The sequence below is a fragment of the Rhinopithecus bieti genome, unplaced genomic scaffold (assembly GCF_001698545.2).
Source record: "Rhinopithecus bieti isolate Rb0 unplaced genomic scaffold, ASM169854v2 scaffold_23869, whole genome shotgun sequence".
NCBI classification, from domain to species: Eukaryota; Metazoa; Chordata; class Mammalia; order Primates; family Cercopithecidae; genus Rhinopithecus; species Rhinopithecus bieti.
Genome location: NW_016810959.1, coordinates 720,827 through 746,734, shown reverse-complemented (window position 1 = coordinate 746,734; position 25,908 = coordinate 720,827). Strand labels below are relative to the sequence as shown.

Genomic DNA, 25,908 nt, shown 5'->3' with positions numbered 1-25,908 from the left:
GCCCCCAGGACCTGCCGGCATGACAAAGGGGTGGGGCTCAAAGCCGGCCACAGACTATCCATTGCATAGTGAGGATCAGATGGGAAAAGCACTTAGTACAGAGCCTGGCACTGGGCAAATGCTCAGTAGCTGTCAGTACTCAGAAGACTGCAAGCACCACAAGGACAGAGACTTCATCTACTTTGCTCACGGGGGACCCCAGTGCCTGGAGAGCACCCAATGCACTGGGAAGGAGGTGCTCCACAAACTGCTGGGACCCATAGTCCTGCCCCAAGCCAGGGGCGTTTTCCTTTTCCAACCTCTTGGTTAGGTCAGTGAGAAACTGGGGTGGAGCAGGTAAGAAGAAGCAAGGCCAAAAGGACAAGGAAAAGGCAGCACAAGACAGAGGCAGCCCACCATCCCAAAGGCCAGATCCTGCCGGATGCAGCAAAACCCCAGGTCACCCACTCTCACCTGAGCAGGTGCACGGAGGTGGCACACACACATACACATCCAGGCAGCCACCAGCAGCCAGGTCATCCTGCTCCCCAGTCAACTCCTGGAGGTCACACACGGCTGCACTGCTTACCATTGTATCTCAGAGCCTGGCACCAAGTATGTGCTCCATAAGCATTTGTTACAGAACACTGGGGCCCAAAGAGCTCTGTGCCAGATATCAGCCCAGGAGCTTCACTCTTCATGCCAGTCTTACAAAGTGAAAGTATTATTCTGGCATCCGCAGGTGAAAACTGAGGCATGGATAGGTGAAGCAGTGTGTCCAGCATAACACAGCCAGGAGGAGGTGACAGTGGTGAATCTGGCCCCAAAGCCTGCACTCTTTACACTGTGCAAGTCACCTTCCAGAAGGAGGAGGAAAGAGGGGAAGAAAGGCGCTGATCTGAAAGCAGTTAGTCTGCCCCTCAGCAGTTTCTTGGAGCTCTGCTCCTACTGAGCCCAGGAAGCCAGGCAGAAACCAAGCACAGTGGCTCCGGGAGGCAATGGCTGTCTTTAAATTTGGCCCAGAGCAAAGCCAGGCTCTTCATTGAGATTCTGATCCCACCCAGCCAGGGGCTTACTAGGCACTGGCCAGACCTTGGGTACCCAGGAAGGGAGGCTTTATTCCCCCACCCACCTCAAAGAGCTTGAGTCCTTCAGTTCGGCCCCCTGGTCCATGCCACAGGGTCTAGGCCCAGCCGGACAGCAGCCTCCTGGGTCCCCACACCCCACCACACCATCTTGGGCATGGATGCTGGCAGAGTGTCAGAGCGGAGGGCGCCTTCTGGAGTAAGGGAACGTGGCTCCACCCCCAAGCGTTCTCTTATTAGGGTGTTCTGGACCACAGCCCTGTTAGGAAGGGCCCCTTCCCCACTTCACTGTTAAACTGAGCTAAGAGAGGTTAAGTAACTTGCCTGAAGATCGCCCAGCTGGCCAACGACATGCAAACCTAGGGACACGAAACGCAAAGCCCTAACCAAGGAACACTACCTCAGCGCACCCTAATTCCAACCCCGATTCCGCCAGACTTCCGCGTTGTCCACACAACTAAAGGTTTGCTCCTTTACCACGGAGGCTTGGCGACAGAGAGCCCAGGAGCCAGAAGCCCCGAGCCCGGCCCCGAGCCCGGGCCCCAAGCCCGCCCCCGCAGGAAGCTCCCTGCGCGGCGTTCCCAGGCCCGCACCGCCCGCCCTCCCTCCCTCCCCGGAGAGCATAGGCTGCGTTTGTGGGAAACCAGGGCTGAGCGCGCTGGGAGGGAGTCAATTTATTCTGGAGAAAACATCTTTGTTCTGCGAGTGAAGGGGAGCCATTCCCAACAATTTAATGCTCTGTTCGCGGGCCCGGGTGCTGGGCTTGCAGCACGAGGCTTGTTCTTCGAGGCAGAGCCGCACATAATGAGGCTTCTCACTACAGCTCCCCGTCATCGTGCCAAAAACCAGAACGGTTATTTATCCATTAATCTGACATTACACCCCTGCATTTTATCTGCTTAAATAAATTTGGTGGTTAGAGTGTGTGCCTGGCGGAGAAGCTCCCGCATTCAATTCCCTACGCGCCACGGCGCGCAACGTTGCCATTGTAAACCGGCCTTGGAGTGGCGGGGCCGCGGTGGGCCAGCTGGGAAATGAGAGGGCAGAGGGGAGGATCCCGCCTCTCCCAGCTAGTCGGGATCCAGGCCCAAAGGGACGGTTCCCCAGACACTGACTTCGGGGCTCCAGCGCGCAGCACCGAGTCACGTGGGCGCCCTGGCCTTTCTCCTACAGAACAAGCCGCCCCCTTCTCCAGCACCTACAGGCAGCGAGAACAGAGGGCAAATCCCGTCCTAGACCTCACTGCCTGAGCTGGAATCCTGCTGTGCCACTCACTAGGTGTGGGACCTTGAGATGTCACCTGACCTCTGATGCCTGTTTCCCCACCTCCCTCCCCCTCGGGTTGAGAGAATTGAGCCACTGTCTATAAAGTGCTTAGAACAGTGCCTGGCACATATCAAGTGCTCAAAAAGAGTTGGTTTTAAAATATTAATTTTTAAAATCTAGGACAATTGCTTATGTTTTGAAGTAGGCTTTGGAGATGGGCTAGACCACTGGGTTTCCCCACCTCAACCCTCTTCACTCAGTTAAGAAAAGTGGGTTTCATGGAATATTTCATTTGAACAGAGTGCCACTGCTTGAAAATATTTGGCTCACATTTTGCAGGGAGCAAACAGAAAGCTGGAGAGGGGAAGGGACTTGTCCAGGAGCCTCTGCAAGTTCACAGCAGAGCTGGGAGCCAAATCCAGGCCGCCCACCTGCCGGGTCAGGTGTTTCATTGGCAGCATGAGCTCCTGGGATGCTCATTCACCTCATTTTCATTGCCAGTCATGCTGACCCATGGAAGGTACCACTGGGCACCCTCCTCTCCCATCCCAGCAGCTGCAGTACGATCCCACGCTGGGGCTAAGAGCCCAGCCCCGCCAACAGGTGAGACCCATGACCCTCAGACTTCAACACGCCCCACTCTGGAGCCTGGCAAGGCCTTTTCATTTGTCCTTCATTTGTTATTTCCTGTCATCCTCTGGTTCTCTACAACATTTCCTTGGCCCAGAAACTTGCTGGAACTTCCTGCCTGTCCTCCCTACATCTTGTCTGCCCCTTGTACCCTGTACCCCTGCCCCACAGGCTGGAGACTACCCCAGAGCAAGGAATCCCACCACCACTTGGTCCCTTGGATGCAGGCCCCCCTTGGAAACAGCTTTGCCCAGCTCAGATCCAGCCTGAGGTTACCACACTCTCTAGGGGCCCATTCCCTGAACACCTCCCAGAGGCTGGCCACTCCACCTGGAGAGCAAGGTTTCCACAATCTTCTCTGGCTCAGGGGGGCCTGCCCTGATGCCCCACGCTGACTGTGGAAGTAGATTGGGAGCGAAGTGGTGAGTCTGTAACCAGAGAGAAGAGCCATGTCCCACGCAGGAGCCGCTCTGCCCAGGCAGCTGCAGGCCCAGCCCCTGCCTCCTTCAGAGCAACAGAGAGGCAGGCATGCGGGCAGACAGACGCCCAACACAGAGACCTCCCACACGCTCGCTCGTCTGTGTCACCGCCGCCCCTTCCTGCTTGGCCCTGCAGATGAGGAAGCCCTCCAACCTGTAGCCAAATGCACTCCTTGCTGACCAGAGGCTCCTGGAGGAGAAGGGTTGCTCCTCCGCCCCCGGGAAACCCTCTGAACATAGCTATCTGCCATCAAGACCTGGATCAGCCAGGCAGGAGCTGCACTTGCCCAGCCTTTTCCTTCCTACTCACACTTAAGCAAGACAAGTGGCATGGGCATGGAGAGGCTCCCCTGGCCACACACTGGGCAGGGGCAGACCTGGGCTGCTCATCCTTTCCAAGCAGCTAGCCTGACCCAGGCCTGCAGGCTAAGTGGCCCACCCTGCCCGGCCCCCCATAGTTGTTAGCTCCCATACCCCCACCTCGGGCATGGTTCCATTATAACAAATTGTCCTTGCTCACCTCCCACTCCACTTCACTGACTGCTCCCTCTCTTGACTCTTGTCATGCCTTGGTCCCATCCTTGCCCCCTGACCAACGCTGCTATTGCAAAAGTGACCCAAGTTCTGAATTTCAGCAGCTTTTGATCATTTCAACTGGACCCAGCCCTGATAACCTGTGCCAGACACTGTGCCAAGTGCTTTAAAATCTAGGACTTAATTAGGTATGACCCTTCTGTTTTACAGATGAGGACACTGAGGCTTGCCCACAGGCACAAAGCTATTAAGTGGCCCAGCCTGGATGTGAACCAGATGTGTCTGAATCCAGAGCCCCAAGTCTTACCAACAGCCCTGCCACATGGCTGGCATACCCACATATGTGTTCTCACCCCATGAGTAAAATCAGACACTGAGTCCCGCTCCTGCAGCCATGGAAGATGGAGGGAAGAGGGCTGAGCCCCTCAGGGGATGGTTTCTGCAGGTTCTTTTCGGGGGTCTGTCTTTCTTCAGTGCCACTAACACTCACCTGTCATTGCAGGCAAGAGGAAATCAACATTTTACAGCAATAAAAGGCTGCTCCTGGTTAGACATCAAACGAATCAATCTTCTCTGACAGTTAATTTTCATTTTGCAACTTTCCCCAGCAACAACAGCAAGTAATGACCCTGAGGATCTGCAAAGTCACTGATCAGCAGCCCAGCCTCCCACACCCCTGACTCCTCCACTGCCCTGGCTCAGCCCCTTGCCATCCATGCCTACCATTCACCTCCCCTTTCAGCCCTCTGAGATCCAAGAGTCTCTCTGCCCAGCGAACCCTCTCAGAGGCTCAGGCCTAAACTTCCCCTTGGAGCACTGAGACAAGAAACAGACACACCAGAGCTTATAATTGAATCCAACCTGCTGGGATAGTCACTGAGGACCCCCTGGTCAACAGCACCATCCCATCCTCGCTGCTCCCACCTCCCACCTCATCAGTGATCCTCCCCCTCCTAATAAATCATCATCACTGCCTCCCTAACACACCTATGACCCCAGCTATGACTCCAGGACCTACCACCAACCCCCAGTGCACAGCACCAATGACGCCATCAGAAAGCTCCTCCAGCAAATCCCTGTAATTCCCCCAAACCTCTTCCCAAACCTCTTCCCAGAGCATTCACACACGGCATCCCTGGCTACCCCCAAATTCCATCAATAACCCCAAAACCACCATGTCTGACCCCTAAATACACTTCATGCATTCTCAGCACTTCTGCACAGCTGAGGAGCCCCCAGACTCTGCACCTATCCCCAGCCCTGCCCTAATCAGTTCAAGGCTTCCCGATCTTTTACACACCACAGTCAGATGAGAGGATTCTTTCCCAGGGGAAGGCCCTCCTGCCTGACTCCCATGATCCCAGGTCAGTGATGGGTGTCAGCCCAGCTCAGAGCTGCCAGGTCCAATTCTCCAGAGCTTACTCTGTGGTCTGGCAAGAGAGATAAGAAAAGGCCCACTGGGCCTCTGGACTGTGGCTCTGTGGTGGCCTCAACACCAATTGCAGCAGCTTTCACAGGCTTAGGAAACCCGCTCGGTCCCGTGAACCCTGGGATTCAAAGGCAGCATGGAGCTTAAGTTGTCAGGGTTTTCTCATGAGGCCTACTACTTCCTGCCGGGCTATAGGATTGGGGAGTGGGATTCCCCCTACCTCTCCACTTTCCCAAAGTGCCCAAGACCAGGCAAACTCCAGGGAGGACTCTTCACCTATCCCCACAGAGTCTCTGTCCCCAAGAACAATAGTAAATACCATTTAGTGAGGCTCTCTGTGTGCCTAGCATGGTGCCAGCCAGGCTGACCACTCAGCACAGGGCCATGTCAGCATCACGTCACGGCATAGATTCCCACCCCGGGACAGTGCTTGGCACACAGCAGACAGCCACAAACATGTATTAAATAAATGAATAGATGGAATGCCTTCCAACTGTTACCTCATGAAATATCTCAGCCCCTGCAAGCTGGATATTATCATCCCAACTTCAATTTGAGGAAACAGGCTTCAAAAGAGTAGACTGCGGCTGAAAGTCATGTAGCCATCAATGGGCAGAGCCACATTCAAACCCAAATCTGTGCAAACTCAGAGGCTCTGCTGTCTCTGATCCACATAGAGTCCCATTCAACAAGGACAACAGTGGTGATGGCAGCTCAACCCAGCCCCGCCCTAGGGCTGCTGAGTGCCCATCTCTTCCTGACACCAAACTGCAGCTCTAGGAAGTGCAGGCAGCAGCCCCTACATCTCCCTGGCAACCCAGGAGCTTTTGTTCAGGAAGAATGAAGCTGATTCATCCCCCCAGGGTGAACAGCAGAGTCTAGACCGGTGAATGCAGCCTAGAGCCACCCAGGCTGGATGGATGCATGCAGGGTCCGGGCCTTCGCTAGAGTTTCTGGTCAGGCAGTTCTGAGTGCCCACCACACCCACTGGCCAGAATTCCACAGCCATGGCTCAGCTGAAAGACAGCAAAAGGCACATGACATCCCACCCACAATGAAGAAAGCCTTACTCCTGGCCCTGCCCAGCTCTCTAGCCTCCTCCTCTGCCCACACACTTCCATAGGTCTCCAGAGCTCCAGAGACACACGCCACTAGCCTGCACCCAGCACTGCGCTCTCATCCCTGCACCTTTTCACTCTGTCCCTCAAACGGCAGAGGCCCTTCCATTCTTGTGCCTCACTAGGGATTTCTTAGCTTCAAACTGGGGGCTCAGACACTGTCGCCTCTACAGTTCTCCCTATGAAGAATGTGTCACCGCTTTGCGCACCCACAACCCAGTGCTCACCCGTGTCATGCACAGTCATCTTACGTGGAGGCGTCTCTTTCCTGGGTTATGACCGTCCCTTCCCTAGACAGTAAGCTTCTAGAGGGGCCCCTCTCCAGCAAGCAGCCCCCGTTTCTGCACAGAAGAACACACATGGGGCATCTGAAAGTCACCACTGATGGGAACTTTCAGGGTATCCATAGTCAACTGCTACCCGGTATGCTCCTCCACTCCTCAGAGCTAGGTCTGCCAGGGACCTGCTCTGAACAATGAAATGGAAGCCATGTGATAAGCATTTCTTCCTGGTAGATGTTTCCAAGCTGGTTCCAGCTTCCCGGTTCCTCTCTACCGCTATCACCAACAGCATGTGGATACTGGCTGCTTGTCAGCCTGCTTCCTGGAGGAAGAGGATGGGAGGGAGCATAGCCCAGGACTGTCCACGATGGACATGCAGCCTGAGCAAGGAATCAGTCACTGAAGTGTGGAGGTTGTTTGTTACTGCCACGGGGGCTAGTCTATTCTAACCCATGCAAGGTGTGAAAGAACCATGCTTCCTGCAGTGTCCAGGCCAGCACAAGGGTCAGGGACTCTAATGGGAGGCCACCAACACCACTGGCTGGCTTTCTACATAGGCTTAGTGCCAGGTGTGTCCCTATGATAACCACATGATGAAATCTGAAAAAGGAAGAGGCACATGAGGCATGTTAGAAAGACTGGGGTTTGGAGCCGGGTGCCGTGGCTTACACCTATAATCCCAGCACTCTGGGATGCCAAGGCAGGCTGATCACTTGAGGTCAGGAGTTTGAGACTAGCCTGGTCAACATGGTGAAACCCCATCTTTATTAAAAATACAAAAATTAGCTGGGTGTGGTAGCACATGCCTGTAGTCCCAGCTACTTGGGAGGCTGAGGCAGGAGGCTTGCTTGACCTGTGAGGCGGAGGTTGCAGTGAGCTGAGATCACGCCACTGCACTCCAGCCTAGGTGACAGAGTGAGATTCTGTCTCAAAAAAAATAAATAAATAAAAAGATTGGGGTTTGGAAAGCAGACTTGGGTTCAAATCCAAGCTAAGTCACGTCTGTGACCTTGGACAAATCCCTTCACCTCTGTGAACCTTGGTTTCCTTATCCTAAAGTAGGTGCAACAAAACCTACCTCCCAGGGCATTCTTAAAATAACAGGAGCACAGACATCACATATAAAGTGTCTGGCACATTGAGAATTTTCCATTGCTCAGGGTGGCTAACCTTTGATTAGCTCCAAGATGCCTGGAGGGCTGGGGGCCGAAGGAACTGGCCTGAGTCCCAAGCCCTGGCCTGGGCAGGCTCCAGCACGGCCAGGTAACTGAGGATAGGCTGTATCTAAGATGACACTCACCCACACAGGGCACACAGAGGCCCCAGCTCCTGCTGTGCTGGCCTCACTGAGGTCACCAAGCCAATGCTCCAAGTTATGCACCCAGCTCCCTTACCCCTTCACCCACACACATTCTGAGAGACGTCATTTCTGGCTCTGCACACTGGCTGGCATTGACCCCTTGCTAATTAAGAGTTCTCTTGGCCTCAGCCTTGTGCCTCTCCCGGTTCTCAGTCCTTCCTCTCATCCTCCCTGGTCACAGCTGGCCCTTTCCTCAGGCCCCATCTAGGGCTGCTTTCACTCCCCTTTAGTCTCAATTCCCAAGTTGGAGTTCTAAGGCAGATTGGCAGCAACTTCTTGAAGGTAGGGGCACATCCTGTTTGCTTTTTGCTATCCCTCTAAGACATGGGACCCACATTTATTGACCATCGCCTAGGTGTACCCCATGAAAACCCTGCAAGATGCCGGTAATACAAGGTCCCATTTCACTGTGCTGTGGGCACTAAGACCCCCTGTAGGGAAGGGGTCTACAGGGCTCACACATGAGTCTTCTGACCCAAGCTCCTCCCTGCAGCCTCCCTCACAGAATTAAACATCCCCTTCCCTTAATACTAAACAAATCTATCCTTATTTGTAGGTCTTCCTGGAACAGTGTTCATAATTGCATTCAATGAAAAGCATTTTAAATGAATCTAATTCTCAATAGTTTGGAAACATAGAACATCTGCTTTGTCTGAGCAGCCGAATCTTCTGATTAAAACAATGATAAAGACTTTCCCTCACCCCTTCAGACTGTGGCCTCCTCGAGGGCAGGGGCTATGAGTTGTTCCATTCAGTACCCACTGGGGCCTGGCACAGAACAGTGATCAGTAGCAGATTAAATCATTAAATCACTATCCACCTCACTCCAACAATTGCCTCCCCTCTACTACCCCCACCCTTCATTCTCTCCATTCCCTCCATCATTAAATGAGCTCAGATACAACTATTAAAAAAAATAATAATCGGTCCAGGCATGGTGGTTCATGCCTGTAATCCCAGCACTTTGGGAGACCAAGGCAGGTGGATCACTTGAGGTCAGCAGTTCAAAACCACCCTGGCCAATGTGGTACAGCCCTGCCTCTAGCAAAACTACAAAAACTAGCCAGGTGTGGTGGTGCATGCCTGTAATCCCAGCTACTCAGGAGGCTGAGGCAGGAGAACTGCTTGAACCCAGGAGGCGGGGTTGCAGTGTTGAACTGAGATTGTGCCACTGCACTCCAGCCTAGGCAATAGAGCGAGACTCCCTCTCAAAAATAATAATAATAATAATAATAATAATTTGTACTTCTGCTTCTAACCCAGCTAAAGTAAGAGGAATCCAATTTGTCAATCAGAATTTATTCATGGAATAACCAAAGAAAAAAATGAACAAAATATATGGAGCAATGGTTTTTCAACACATTGGAGAGAAGGCAATGAAGGACAGTGATTCCAGAGGCTAAGATCAAACAAGGCAAGCCCTACAATTTATTCAGCTGTCTTTAGGGACTTCCCAGGGTGACACAGGAGGCAGAGTCTAGCAGATGTCCTGAGTTGCAGATTTGGAGCTCAGAGTCTAGAGACCAAGGCTGCCAGAGTTCACAGGACAGAGTACCAGAGAAGAGTGATGGGCACAGTGTCTCGCACAGAGACACCTGGCGAGCTTTCAGAAACTCCCACTCAAGTGTTCGGCAGAGTATGAGTAGACACCCCACAGCCAGGAGAAGAATCATCCAAAAGATTTGAGGGAATAGTATCTGGTACTTTCAAGAACAGTGACTGTTTTCAACAAGACTAGAAACCCTCATGATTCACAGGACATTGGGTAGAGTGTGTAGAAAGGTCCTGCCTCAGTAGTAGCAGCTCTGTCCTGCCTAGCAAATAGTAAAAGCAAGACCCAAAAGGATCAGACTATTTCCACATAACTGCATCCCAGAATAAAGCCCAAGGATATTTCTAAGAATGCAAAAATATCCATCACAATGTCTGGAATCCAATCAAAACTGATTAGGTATGTAGAGAAGCAGGAAAAAAATTTACCCATATGAAGAAAAAAAATCAATTGATCAAAATCAAACCACAACTGAAACAGATGTTGAAATTAGCAGACAAAGATATTAAAACAGTCATTATAACTACATGCCGTATGTTCAAACGTTAAGTAGAGACATGGAAGATTTAAAAGAAGATGCAAATCAAGCTTCTAGAGATGAAAAGTACAATATGTGAGATTTAAAAAATAAACTGAATTAGATTAATGTCAAATTTGATACAGCAGGAAAAAATGAGCAAATTTAAACACATGGAAAAAGAAACTATCCAAAGTTAAACAGAGAAAGAAAAATAATCAAAAAAGAGAAAAGAAGAAAGTAACATTGGTGAGCAATGGGACAACGTCAAGTGGTCTAGCATATGTGTAACTGGAGTCCCAGAGGGGAGGAGAGTGGGAGGAAAAAGAAAAAATATTTATAGAAATAATTCATGAAAATTTCAAATTTGACAAAACCATAAATGCACAGATGCAAAATCTTAAGAAATCACAAGCACAAGAAACATGAAGAAAATATATCAAGACCCATTATAATCAAAATGATAAAAATCAAGATAAAGAGAAGGCAGCCAGAGAAATATATAATGTTCAGAGGAAAAAGGATAAGGATGACAGTAAATTTCTGATCAGAAACAATGCAAATAGAACACAAGGCAGAAACACCTTTAGTACTGAAAGAGAAAAAAACTATCAACCTAGATTTTTATACCACGAAAAAAAATCTTTCAAAAATGATGGTGGACCAGAATGGCAGAGTAGACAAGTCCAAGTTCTAATCTTCCTACAGAAACATTCAAAAAATGAACAAACAAAAAAGCAAAAACTGCCAGTGCCAACTTTGTCAAAACTCTGGAAAACAGTCAAAGGTTTACAACAACCAAGAGAACACTTAGTCAAGAAAAAGGCAACTTTAGGGAGGTACTGTGGCATTTTTACTTGCCCATGCCCCTCCCTCCCCAGCATGGTGTTATGTTGAAGTGGTGCCATCTTGAAGTGGTGCCATCCCATGCTCCCATTGTAAGACCTTCATCTCTAGTTCTAGAGGGAGCAGAGCAGATATTATTCACAAATTATTGTGACTATCTGTTATAGGCTGTCTGAGGGATACCTGAAGGATTGATGCAAGGTACTCTTCTATGTTCCCCCTAACTTGGAACTTAGACCAAAAAGTAACAGGCATTACTCACAACATTGCAAAGCAAACGAACAACTCACAGACACTTGGGACAAAAGACACAGTTGAGACATACAAGACCTGTGAGGAAAAGCTTGGAACATTCTTTGGGAAATTCGGACATTCAAAAGTACCTATTTATACTGAGGAATTTAGAAAGCTACATTAGGCATAGGGCAAGATGCATGCTAAGAAAAGAAATAAGAAGACCCCAAGCTTTCTCTAGGCACACTAATCTCTAGGCACACTAATCTCTAGGCACAATGCCAGCCTGGCTAAGTGTTGAAGGATTTCCCCAGCACAGAGAAATCTGCGAAGACTGAGAGAGATGTCTGGTGTATTTCTGTTTTTCTTGTTTGTTTGTTGTTGTTGTTTTGCTTTTAGCTCATGACATTCAAGGAATTATCTGTCAAAACATTAACCAAACACAAGCTAAAGGATCAGAGACTTCAGTGATCACACAAGACAATAAATACAATCTTTGAGAAAGTTACTAAACAAAGAAGTATACACCCTTCAACAATTGGAAAAAAAAAAAAAAAAACAGCAGCCTCTGGGGAAGGAAGATAATATGATTTCCAGAGTTACCACATTATAATACTCAGATGTCCTTTTTAAAAAAAAGGACACAAAGAAACAAGAAAACATGGCCCATTCAAAGGAACAAAGTGAATTTACACAAACCATGCCTAAGGAAGCCCAGGCATCAGACTTACTAGATAACAACTTTAAAACAACTGTCTTAAATATGCTGAAAGTAGTAAAGGAAGACATGGACAAAGAACTAAAGAAAATCAAGGAAATTATATATGAACAAAATGAGAAAAGCAATAAAAAGATTAAGATTAATTTTTAAAAGAAGCAAATAGAAATTCTGGAGCTAAAAGTACAATAACAAAATGAAAAATTCACTAGGGGGTTAAAGAGCAGATTTGAATGGACAGAAGACAGTGAACTTAAAGATAGGACAACTGAAATTATCAAGTCTGAGAAGCAGAAAGAAAAGAGAAAGATGAAAAGTGAACAGAACCTAAATGACCTATGAGATACCATCAAGCAGACTAACATACTCATTATGAGTGTTCCAGAAGGAGAAGAGAGAGATAAAGGGGAAGAAGAATATTTGAAGAAATAGTGGCTAAAAACTTCCCAAATTTGATGAAAGACATGAAATTAAAATCCAAGGAGTTCAGTGAACTCCAAGTAAGATAAACTCATAGACCCATACAGAGACCCTTTATAATCAAACTATTGAAAGACAAAGACAAAGAAAGAATCTTAAAGGCATAAAGAAAGAAGGAAATTGTCATGTACAAGGGATGCCCAATGCATTGGTTTACTGGGAGTGTCATAATAGAATACCACAAACTGGATGGCTTGAGCAACGGAAATGATTTGTCTCACAGTCTGGAGGATAGAAGACTGAAATGGAGGTGTCAGTAAGGCTGGTTCCTTGTAAGGACTTTGAGAGAAGGATCTGTTACAGGCCTATCTCTTTGGCTTATAGATTGCCATCTTCTCCCTGTGTCTCTTCACACCATCTTCCCTCTATGTATGTTTATCTCAGTGACCAAATTTTCCTATTCTATAGGGATGCAAATTTCCATCCTTTCACTTTGACCCTATCTCCAAATAAGTTAACAAGTTCACATTCTGAAGTACTGTGTGTCAGCACTCCAACATATGAATTTTTTGAGACACGATTCAACACATGACATTCAATACGATTTTTTTTTTTTCTTTTGGAGACGGGGTCTCACTTTGTCACCCAGGCTGGAGTGCAGTGGCACAATCTTAGCTCACTGCAACCTCCGCCTCCTGGGTTCAAGCAATTCTCATGCGTCAGCCTCTAGAGTGGCTGGGATTACAGGCGTCCACTACCACACCCAGTGAATTTTTGTAGTTTTAGTAGAGACGGGGTTTCACCATATTGGCCAATCTGGTCTCAAACTCCTGACCTCAAGTGTTCCATCTGCCTCGCCCTCCCAAAGTGCTGGGATTACAGGCATGAGCCACCGCACCCAGCCTTCAATAAGATTTAGCATCCAATTTGTCATCAGAAATCAAGGCAGTCAGAAAGCAGTGGGATGACATATTTCGAGTGCTGGAAAATAAAATAAAAAAACTAAAAATCTCAAGAGTTCTAAATCCAGCAATACTGTCCTTCAAAAGAGAGAGCCATTGTGCTAAATGAAATAAGCCAGTCACCAAGGACAAATACTTTATGATTCTGCTTATGTGAGATACCTAAAGTCATCAAAATCATAGAGACAGGAAGTAGGATAGTGGTTTTCAAGGGCCGGGGGGAGGGGAAAATGGGGAGTTATTGTTTAACACGTACAGAGTTTCAGTTTGGGAAGATTAAAATATTCTCAAGATGGAGAATGGTAAAGGCTGCACAACAATATGAATGTACTTAAGGCCACTGAACAATACACTTAAAAATAGTTTAAAATGTAGAGTTTAGGTTATATAAATTTTACCACAACTTTTAAAAAGAGAAAGTAAGATATGCTTAGATAAACAAAAGCTGAGGGCATTTCTTACCACTGGATCTTCTCTGTAAGAAATGCCAAAGGAAGTCCTTCAGATTGAAATGAAAGGACACTACACATTAACTCAAAGCTGCATGAAGGAATAAATGCAAAGGTAACTACACAGACAAACATAAAAGCCATTCTTGTATTTTTAGTTTATAACTCTACTTTTATTTTACATTATTAAAAACACATGAATTTTTAATTGATAAATCTTATTCTTAATCGCGCACACAATTTGATAAAGATGTGATTCATAATAACATAAACAAGGAAATAAAGCTACATAGGGGCCATAGTTTGTGCCTTATGTTGTGAAGCATGCGTATCAATTTAATTAGATTGTTATAATTTAGGTATTAAGTGTAATCCTGAGGGTAAACACAAAGAAAATATCCAAGCGAATATACACAAAAAGGAAACTGAAAAGGGCGAATCGAAGTGTTTCACTACAAAAAATCAACTAAACACAAAAGAAGCTTAATAGAGAAAATGAGGCAAAAAGCTAATTAATAGACATTACCGAAAACAAACAGCAAAATGGTAGAAGTAAGTATATTCTTATCAATAATTACTTTAAATGTAAATGGCGTTAAATATAAACAGGTAAAATGGCAGAAGGTAAGTATTTCCTATCAATAATAACTTTTAAATGTAAATGTCGTTAAACTATAAAATAGTAAAGTTGGGCCAGAAGTAAGTATATTCTTATCTTCTTATCAATAATTCTTATCAATAATTATCAAAATAATAATAATTTTAAATGTAAATGGGTTAAACTCTCCAACCAAAAACAGGGGCTGCAGCAGTAAATTTTACAAAACATGATTCAAGGTAAATGACTCATTTTACATCCAAAGACATAAGTAGGTCAAAAGTGAAAGGATGGAAAAAGATATTCCATACAAATTATAACCAAAAAAGAAGTGAGGTGGCTATAACACTATTTTTCAAATTGACTGTAAGACAAAACTGTAAGAAGAGATAAAGAAAGTCATTGTACATAAATTTTAAAGGGTCAATCCAGTGACCTGGGTTTCTACTTTAAGCATTTGTCTTAAGAAGAGCAAATTAAACCCAAATTAAATAGAATAAAGGAAATAATAAATATCAAACCAAAAAAATGATAAAATAGAAAACAGAAAAACAATAGGAAAATCAATGAGACCAAAGGCTGGCTTATTTTCAAAAATCAATAGTATTAATAAACATCTAGCCACACTGATCAAGATAAAACAAAAAGACATAAATTATCAATATCAGAAATAAAAGAGATGACATTACTATAGATCCTACAGGTATTAAAAAGATAATAAGGACATATTATGAACAAGAATAAACTCATCAGCATAGATCAAATGGACCAATTCCTTGAAAGACACAAACTACTAATGCTCACTCAAGAAGAAACAGATAACCTGACTAGCCTTATTATCCATGAAGGAAATGGAATTTGGAGTTAAGAACTATCCAACATGGAAAACTCTAGGCCCTGATGGCTTCACTGATGAATTCTACCACATGTTTAAGAAAGATATGATACCAATTCTACATAGCTTCTTCCAGAAAATTGTAAAGGAATGAATACTTCCCTATTTGTTCTATTAGGACAAAATTACCATGATAACAAAACCAAAGACATTACAAGAAATAATAATAATAAACCACATGTGTAATGGACTGAATGTTTGTGTTCCCCCAAAATTCACATGTTGAATGAAGTATTATCCCTAATTCGATGGTATCAGGAGGTGGGATCTTTGGAAGGAAATTAGGTCATGAGAGTGGCGCTCTCATGAATGTGATGAATTCTTTATAAAAGGAACCCTAGAGAGTTCTCTTGCCCTATTTCCACCATGGAAAGGTACCACAAGAAGTCAGCAGTCTACAACTCAGAAGAGGGCCCTCATCAATGCTGGACCATATCGGTATCCCCCTCAGACCTCCAGCCTCCAGAACTGTAAGAAATCAGTTTCTGTTACTGATAAGTTTCCAGTTTACAGCACTTTGTTATAGCAGTCTTATAAACGAAGACAACCTACCGATGTCGCTCATGAATTTAGATGCAAAAACTTTAGCAAATCAAATCCAATAATATATAAAAATGATAATACATCATGACTAAGTAAGATTTAACATTTAACTTAACATTTGCAATCAAATCACCATATCAACAAGCCCAAAAAGAAACACATATGATCATCTCATTGAACATGGTAAAAGCATTTGACTATTCCAAAATCAATCCCAATAAAAATTCTCAGCAAATGAGGCATAGAAGGGAGCTTCTTTATTTGATAAAGAACATTTATAAAAACCTACAGCTAACATCATATTTAGTGTTGAAAGACTGAATAGGGTGGTTTTCTCCTACGATCAGAAAAAAGGATGTTCACTCTCATCACCTCTAACATTTTACAAGAAGTTCCAGCCATTGCAATAAAGAAAATGAAATAAAAGTCATCCAAATTGGGAAAAAGCAAAACTGTCTTTCTTCACAGGTGACATTATCATTTATTTAGAAAATTTGATGGAATCTACCCTTTTAAAAAAGGTGCTAAAACCAATAAGTAAGTTTAGCAACATTGCTAGATATTAACATACAGGCTGGGTGCAGCGGCTCATGCCTGTAACCTCAGTGCTTTGGGAGCGACAGACAAGAGATCACTTGAGGCCAGGAGTTTGAGACCAGCCTGGGCACCATAACAAGATCTCATCTCTACCACAAATTTTAAAATTAGCCAGACATAGTGGTGCACATCTTTAGTCCCAGCTACCCAGGAGGCTGAGATGGGAAGATTGCTTGAGCCCAGGAGGTCAAGGCTGCAGTGATCTATGATTGCGCTCCAGCCTGGGCAACAGAGCAAGACCCTGCCTCTAAAAATAAATTCAAATAAAATGAAAGATCAATATATCAAACTCAATTGTATATTACAAATTTAAAATTTTTTAAATATTATTCACAATAGCATCAAAAATGGAGTATTTAGGGACTAGTCTGACGAAATTTCCACCATCACAACTTATCCTTCATCTTCTCCCTCCTCTACTTGCTGCTCCTTCAATGATTCCTTGTTCTTCATTTCAGGAGCACAGTCAATGCCAAACTTAACAAGCTCCTCAGTATGGCCAGTAGATTCAGAATAGCAATGATATCAGTTGCAAAGAGAGTTTTAATACTTAACATGGAGACATTCATTATGGTGAGAACCCTTGTGAAAGCAGAAGGAGCAAAGCCTTCCTAAGTCATTGTAGCAGGGACTGAGTGGTTTCCATCTCTCCTCTCTTCATTTATTTCACAAAAGCTTTCATCATGCCTCTCCCTATAGAATCAAGCCCAGACTCTTCAGCACAGCTTTCAAGGCCATGATCCAGCCCCCTATCTACTTTTCCAATGTTCTTTCCCCTAACCTCCTTTCACTGACCCTTTCTGCCAGCTAAATGGATTCACTGCTCCCCATACCTCCCCTACAGTTTCCCTTGTCAGTGCATAAAATATCCATGTATTTTCTCTCCCCCATTTTCCCTTCTTCCTTCTCTCCTTTTACAGCTCATTCTCCAGCCTCAATTACTCTTCCTTCTGCCCATATCCAAATCCTTCTCAGCCCTTACAGACCAGCTGCAAATGCCTCCTTCTCCAAGAAGCCCTCCCTGACTCTACCAATCATGGGGATCACCCTTCCTCTGAGCCTCGCCTGGAGCCAGGGGCACTTTCCCTTTGGGACGTGTTTCTTGTCTAATTCCTGTACTGACTGAGAATGCAATAGGCAAGGGGCAGAGCCTATATCTGGCTCATCTATACAACCCAAAGCACCTCCAGCAGGGCCTGGCACAGCAAAAGAAACCATTGGCAAGTGTTGGAAGAGGGGGGAGGAAGTGGCTTCATCTGGAAAGAGGAAGGAAATGGAATACTTGGATAAAGAGAGGCAAGAAATGATGTGGTGAGGGGAAGGCATCTTTCATTTACTTCCTGTCTGACACCGAGCTGCTGGGATTGCAGAGGAAGTTGAGGTGCACAGTAGAACTGCACCTATTGTGGCCAGTGGCCACAGAGGGGTTACGGGGTACAGCAAGGTGGGCTGGCTCTTCAGGGAGAATTTCTCACCAGAGCTGTCCTGGGCTAGAGGAAAACTGTAGCATTTCTGCTGCCTCATCTACCCTCCTCTCCTACCCACTGGGCAGGCGGTTGTGCTTAACCCTGGCTTATTTGGAGTTCATCTGAAAATCAGCATGGGGAACTATGGCCAAAAGCAACTTTGTTGTTCATGAGATCTTCCAAATTCAGGAGTTTGAAGTGCCCAGCAGTTAGAGAAAGGAAGCAGGTGCTCTGGATTCCCACTGCCCACAGACCCATGGCCTGAGGCCTAGGACGGTAGTCCTAGGCCTTCACTGGACATCAGGATCAGCTGGGGAGGTTTTTAAAATGTAGATGCCCATGCCCCATCTCCAGAAATGCAATTTCAATTGATCAGAGCTTGAGCACACTTTAAAAGCTCCCCCAGATGATTCTGCTGGGCAGCCAGGTTGAGACCCTGGGCCTGGGAAGGACTCTTTCCAGCCCACAGTTATTCTAGGATGGGGACAGAGCACTCTTAGGGAGGAGGCCTCCTGCCTTCTGTAAGATCTGCTTAAATGCCACTCCTTCCCATACTCCTCAGTGGAAAGCACAATAGCCCAGTGGTTAGGTTCAGACAGACCCTGGCATCTAGTCATCTGGGTTTGCATCCCAATCCCACAGAGTGGTGCCTTGGATAAGTGATTCCACCACTTAGAACCTTGGTTTGCTCATCTGCAAACTGGGAAGACCATTGTCAGCTTGCATGGCTGCTAGAAGAATGAAATGGGAAAGTGAATTCATGAAGCCCCTGCAAATCCTAGCATACAGCAGATGTTCAAGCAGTGCCCTCGTGCTCCCATCCCAGCCTCTAAAGGTAGAGGCAGGAGGCTTGGGTGTCCCTCTCTCTCCCTGGGTGACTTGGGCAAATCACTGGACCTCTCTGGGCCTCGGTTGCCTCATCTGTAAAATGGAGAAAACCACAGCAGGAACTGGGCCTTTGTTTCTTTACTCCACCAGGGAAATCAGAGACAGGGAGTCTTCAGGGCATAGCCCTTCCATGGGTCCAGGTGCTGGCTGAGTCTGTCCTCTCAGGGGATCCGTGGTCCATCTCAGGGCACAGTTCAAAGAGTGCAATTCCCCAGCAAGCTCTTGAATCCCCACCAGCCCAGGAAGAAAAAAGACTGTACTGGAGGCCATTTGTGTGTAAGTAAAGAGTGACCATGAGCAGCAAGACCATTTAAGCATGGCAGTATCCAAGGGTGGGCACAAGGGCTCTTCCCAGGGAGTAACAGAGAGTGCTGGCCTCTATCACTGGACACCCCCTAAATTCAGGGATTGTGGCCCCTCCCTGGGAGCTCCCCTCCCACATCCTCTGAGCCCCCCACTGCCATGGCCCAAGATCAGTCATTATCTCCCTTCTAGATGTCCACACTAGCCTTGCCTCCAACCCATTCTCCACCCTCAGCAGAGAAACTCTCTAAGAATCAGATCTGTCCATGCCACTCTTCCACCTGAAGCCACTCAGCAGCAACCCACTTGGCTCACAGTCAAGGCCAAGCTCTCCCCAGTAGCATAAGGACCCTTCACAGGCAGGGCCAGGCCTCTGCCCACCCAGTGCACCCTTACCCCTGCCATCCCCTACACCTTCTGAACTGCTCTCACTTCTTCTAAGACACCAGCCCCCTACCCTAGGCACCTCTCTGCCTGTCCATGTGCCCTCATGGCCTGGAATGCCCGTCCCTGCCCTGCTGCGTGCCTGGCCAATTCCTCCAACTCATCCTCCAAGGCTCTGCTTTGGCACCATCTCCTCCAGGTAGTCTTCCCTGGAGATTCCTCCCCAGGCAGGGTTAGGAGACTCTCCTCTAGGAAAGCTCAGCCCCCATCCTATCCTTTCCCCTGTGCTATTTGCACAGGTTGGGGAGGGGGAAGGGAAGACTCAGACCTCCTCAAGACAGCACGCAGGCCTTTCACCTCATTCAGCTCCCCACATGTGGTGAGGGGCCCCAGTGTCTAGCCCACTCCCTGGCTGGAAGGAAGGATTCAGCAGGACCAAGAAGATTTTAATGGAACTGGCCTGCTAGAGAAGGAGGGTCTGGCATCAGGCTCTTGGATGGAAAGAGCTGTGGCTGGGTAGCTTGCCCATATGACACACACACGTACACACCTACCCTCACACACACATGCACACACATATACAAACACACCTGCCCTCACACACACACCTGCACATACAACCTGCCCTTACACACACATCTGTATATACACACCTACCCTCACACACACCAGCACATACACACCTGCCCTCATACACACAACTGCATATACACACCTGCCCTCGCACACACACCTGCATACACATCTGCCCTCACATACAAACCTACATATACACACCTGCCCTCTCACACACATCTGTACATACACACCTGCCCTCACACACCTGTATACACACACCTGCCCTCATACACACACCTGCATATATATACCTGCCCTCACACATACCAGCACATACACACCTGCCCTCAGGCACACACTTGCATACACACATCTGTCCTCACACACATACCTACACATACACACCTGCNTTTTTTTTTGAGGCGGAGTCTCGCTCTGTCGCCCGGACTGGAGTGCAGTGGCCAGATCTCAGCTCACTGCAAGCTCCGCCTCCCAGGTTTACACCCTTCTCCTGCCTCAGCCTCCCGAGTAGCTGGGACTACAGGCACCCGCCACCTCGACCGGCTAGTTTTTGTATTTTTAGTAGAGACGGGGTTTCACCGTGTTAGCCAGCATGGTCTCGATCTCCTGACCTCGTGATCCGCCCGTCTCGGCCTCCCAAAATGCTGGGATTACAGGCTTGAGCCACCGCGCCCGGCCCAAATGCTCCTCTTAAACAAAACCAGAGCTCCAGCTCGCAGGACATACCCACTTCCACTACTGTTGAGCTAGGGGCTGCCCTACCACTGCTGAGGTGAACCAGCTCTTCTTCTGCCAGCTCCCAGGCGGGGGCCAACAAAGCTGCTGCACTCCATCACACAGCCAGGCTCTCAGAGCAGCTCCCGAAGCAGCAAATGTGGGCCCTCCAGGCCACAGGCTCTCAGTGTGGCAGTCAAGGAAGGCAGAAAAGCTAAGAGAGCGCCCTCAGTAAACGCGGATGCTGTGGGGAAAGGCCACAATGCCATCCACTGTCAGGAGCCAACATCCTGGGTCAGAGTCTAAGGACGGGGCATAGGGTCGCAGCAGAGAGAGATGGCAGAGTGGGCAGTGGGCACTGTGATATAGGGGAAGAAAACTGGGCTGTGGCCACTCAGGTCTGGCTCTACCCTGGTCTGCAGAGTGGTTCAGGACAGCCTTGCCACCTCTTGAGCCTCAGTGTCAAGACCTAAACCATGGAGACAACAGTAATGGGGTTGCTAGAAGGTACAACAAGACCATGCCATGCCTCTCTAGCCCACAGGTGGACAGTCCTCCCTCCATGGTGATGGAGTCAGGAGAGGAGACGAGTGAGCCCCCCACCCCACCCCAGCCCCCATGGCCAGGGACCTTTGCCTCTACCCCTCCTCAGCCCAGAGGAAGCATCCAGAGTGTCCCTGCAAACACCACCGCAGCACCAGTAGTGTCAGACTCTACAGCCTGTGAGGCCCAGCTTCCCCTGAGCCAGGCGAATATCAGTTGACAGCAATGGCTCTGAAGCCAGACACCCTCTCCCGCCTCCGTCTCAGGCTGCTAGCAGGGACTTCCTAGATGGCATGCTCAGGATCACCCTGCACATGACACTCATGGTGAAGCCCTGCAGTGACACACTTGCCTAAACCAAATGTGACATTCTTAATGACCCAAAAAGAGGATGCAGCCAGGGAGACTCCAGCCACCACCCGTCACAGAAACAAAGGGCACAGCTTCTCATCAACATGCTGCTTAAATGCCCCAGCCTAGGGCCCCTGCCGACTGGGTCAACAGTACAGGAAACCTGTGCCACCTCCGAGAGACCAGCACTGCGCCCACCACCTGGCCTGCGGTAATAATAACCATATGGCAGCATGCCTGCACAGGGCTTTCAGGATGCCAGACACTGCTCTGAGATATGTACTGGAGATGAGGGCGCAGGTGTAGGTGCTGGTGTTGGCATGGCTGTAGGTCTAGGAACAGGTACAGATTAGATGTAAGAATAGGAATAGGAGTAGAAGTAGGTCAAGGCATAGTTTAGATATATGGTAAGTCCTTACTTACATCACTGATAGGACTTTAAGCGAAACAATGTATAATGGAAACCAAATTTTTTTCTCATCAACATTGTAATGAAGACATTTGAGCAAAACCTTATTGGAGAACCTGCTGTACATTGTTTTGCATAAAGTTTCCAATAACTTATCAACAACATTAAGCAAGAACGTATTGTAGATGTGGGTTTAGGTCTAGAAATTGGTATAAGTATAGATGAGATGTAGATATAGATACAGATTTAAATTAGATGTCGGGATAGGGATAGGGATAGGAATACGTTAGATGTAGGCTGTAGGTGTAGGTATAAGTAGAGGTTGGGGTAGCCGGTAGGTGTAGGTAGAGAGAGGTATAGATGAGGCATAGATATAGGTGCATAGGTATATTGAAGTGTAGCTGTATAGTTATAGAATCATCTTGTTCCTCACCACAACCCTATAAAGAGACAGATACTTACAGATGAGGAAACAAGCATGATGGTGAGCCTGGACCACCACCCAGCACTGACCTGGGTGCTGGGCCTTCATTGAGGACCCAGGAAGCATGCTGAGGGAGCAGCCTGTGCCTCCCTGGGTGGAGATGAGGCAGTCTCCATGGCTTGGGCATCATTCCCTCTCCTGCCTTTTTACTAGTTTTGGGGGAACCACCATGGGGTCCACGAAGTCCCTGCTTCTGCCCACGAGAGAGGCCACAAGAAGCCAGGCAGGAATTTGCAGCACAGGATGCGCTCCACAAAGGGCCTCTCCATGGCATCGCAAGGCAGACAGGAAACACTTCTCAGCGGCTCAGCAAATTGTCAAGATCCTGGAATCAGGTCAGATAGAGGCAGGATTCCATCGTAGCCCTGCCCTGCCATGTGACCGTGAGGGAGTTACCTGCCTTCTGCACCTCACTTTCTCATCTGTAAAATGGGACAACAATGGTACCTACCCCAGGGGCAGAGCCTGACAGCTCTCCACTCTGGGCGCCGGCAGGGTTGACAGCTTTCTACTGTGAATGGGAAGAAGTCAGCACCCACGCAGAAAACCAGAGGAGCAGAAATTAGGGCCCTCAAGACCCCCCCCAGCAGAAAGGCCACTGTGGTATGACCACCACTGCCTGGGCACCTGCAAGATCTTGGGCCATAGACACCGCCACCTGGTGTTGCTCCTATGAGCCATGCTCTTATAGGCTGGTGGGGGAGGCAGACATGTGACCCCAGGCAGTGCAGTAGGGGCTCAGGGAGCACAACAGAGCAGGACCCTAAAGGCTGAGAAGGTGAGGTCCAGAAGGATGCACAGGACAGCTCTGGAGGCATGGAAATAGATGGAATGCCTGGGCACAGGAGGTCCCGTGGGGAAGGAGCCGCAGGTGAGTCTGGGGCAGAAACAGGACGAGAGAGAAAGCAACCTTGTCATATGAGAAGCCTGAATTGCAGTCCCCAGATTCCTCCCTGTATCCCTGAGGGACTGGAAGTTCCTGTGAGTGAGGTCACTGACTCAATTCTCTCATAACTAAAAGTTGGGTGCCTACCTCAAAGCAAGAGATAATCAGGGGAGAGCCCTGGACACCATTCCGGGTCCCAGTAATTCATCACTTAACTAAAAGCAGCTGCTGCTATTGTTTTGCCAAGTGTCTTCTGCAACAGAGAAAAAAAACGAAAATGAACGGCTGCACAGTTCTTGCGCTGGCACCCTGGATCAAATGGGCTTGTGCACCAGGACCAGTCCTGACATCTCAATACTCAGGCCAACCTGCCATGTTGGGTCCTTACATTCTAGCCCCAGCCCTGACTACAACCATCAGAGTCCACAGGAGAGGGCTGGTTGTGCCCCTCCACAGAGCCTGCCCTGAACAGGTGACCGTGCATCCTCATTTGCCCAGCACAGCCGTTGCACCTGTTCTTTAGTGAAATTATTAATTTCACTTTAAAAAGTTTCCCAGTTTAAGTGGTTTCTCAGTGGTCAGCCTAACTTCTGAGCCACATGGTTTCAGCCCAAAGTTCCTGTTGCCAGAGATTTTCTGTGGTTTCCTAGACACCCATATCTAGGATGGCAGAAGGTGGCTGGTATCAGGATCACTACAGTATGTACCCACAAGACTCTAGGAAATTGCTCCTTAGCCAGTAACGGTCTCTTCCTCTAGTTCCACATGCTCCATGCAGGCCTAGCACTGCCCTCCAAGCCTGCCCAGCCCTTGTCATGCTCTGCCTCCACCACAGATGCTCGTTGCAGAGTTGTACCATTGCCTCCTGGGCAAAAGGCAGCAGGAAGATGCTAGGCTGCCTGGCAGAAGTTGAGTCTATGGGTACAAAGTGAGGGCAGAGACTCACATCTGCCCACCTGCCACATTCCCCACAGGTCAGGATCTCCCTGCCCATGAACCTGTTCTCCTGCGAGAGTGGAGTTCATCAGCGAACACCAAGAGTCCCCCATGTCTCCTGAACAGTAACTCCTCAGCTGGAGCGGCCAGGCATGGCTGACCAAGGATGTCCCAGGGAGCCCAGGAGAGCCCACAGTCTCCAGTCTCCAGAGACAATAACAGTACCTGCTGTTTGGAGAGTGTGTGATCAGTCACAGTTTTGAGGAAGGGGGTTCTCTCTGGCAATGTTCATTCAGCTTAATATGCCTACAAGCAAGGCTTTTATGAGGCAACCACGCTGCTGTTCTAGAATGTGGTCAACATCCACTTCAGCAACTTGCTCTTCAGTTGACTCCGAAACCAGAAACAAGGTGGAACTCTGTGAGAACCCAGGAGTCCTGTTGAACAGCCATGCTGGCCTCTCAGGTACGTTCTGGGGGGAAAGTAGCACCTGGGTCTCTGGGTTCCCTCTCAAACATCACCATTATCACCCCAAACCTCAAAGCGGCAGCACCCATATTGCCAGATAATGTCAATCTGACAGTGGGTGGCTGTCACCTCTTCTTCAGTGTGCAGAGACAGCCAGAGCGCTTCTCTGAGCAGGGCTGACTGGCTATGCCAACCTCATGAACACAGCAGGCAGCGCAGGCACCAAGACACCCCGTACAAGCATGGGGTGAAGGCTGCAGGAGAACAGAGGCCCCACCACTCCCTATAACTTAGCAGCCTCCTGCTCAGCAATGGGACATGGCCATGGACGCAGCTCACCCCACCATGTCTGTCCAGGTTTCTCTGTGAACAAAAATATGTGTAGACACCACTGTTCTGCCTCCCATGCCTCTTCTCCCACTGGGCCCCAGGAGCACAGTCACTAGAGCTACACACTTGAAAAGTGGACTCAGAAGATCCCTGTCACTCAAGGTTGACAGACCAATGGACCCCTGATGCTGGCTGGGAGGATACAGTGAGGCCCAAAGCATCCTCAACTCTCAAACTGTCTAATGAAGACCAATTAATGCCCAGGAACATCAGCCCTAGCCATGAAAAATAGAGGGCTCCAAGAAGCACGAAACTGAGTGAGGAAGAGGGGAAGGGCCTGGAGACCACTGGGGGCAACGTCATCCCTCGCGTCATTATCCTAATTGTGAATCCGTGAGAAACAGAACATCCGCCAGCTGAAGCAGTCATCACCCCTTTAGAACCCTCGGCTGCCCTTGGTGATTCAGCACAGGCCAAGCCAAGCTCTGCTACCTCAGCCTCTTCCACCCCTGCTTCCAGAAGACCCAGGATGCTGCCTTTCGGTGGCCCAGTGCCCACACCCCCAGCCGCCCCATGCCACTCTCCTAACTGCAGTTGGCTTAATTTTTCTAAAACACGGCTCTGATCTCCCCAGCTCCTGTTTACCAAGCTCTAATGACTCCTGTAGGGGGCAGC

General features: G+C 48.1%; 1 protein-coding gene across 2 annotated transcripts in view; it reads right to left on the bottom strand.

Annotated features, from left to right (window-relative positions):
- GRID1 (glutamate ionotropic receptor delta type subunit 1) overlaps nt 1-25,908 on the bottom strand; it is a 570,596-nt gene that overhangs the window by 468,948 nt on the left and 75,740 nt on the right. The window contains exon 1 of one of the 2 annotated variants that reach the window (XM_017893245.1): nt 24,661-24,710. The exons of the other annotated variant lie outside the window; for it this stretch is intronic. The gene's annotated coding sequence lies outside the window, so the exon portion shown is untranslated. Of the gene's footprint in view, nt 1-24,660; nt 24,711-25,908 lie in introns of those variants that run through there. 2 annotated transcript variants of the gene reach the window in all.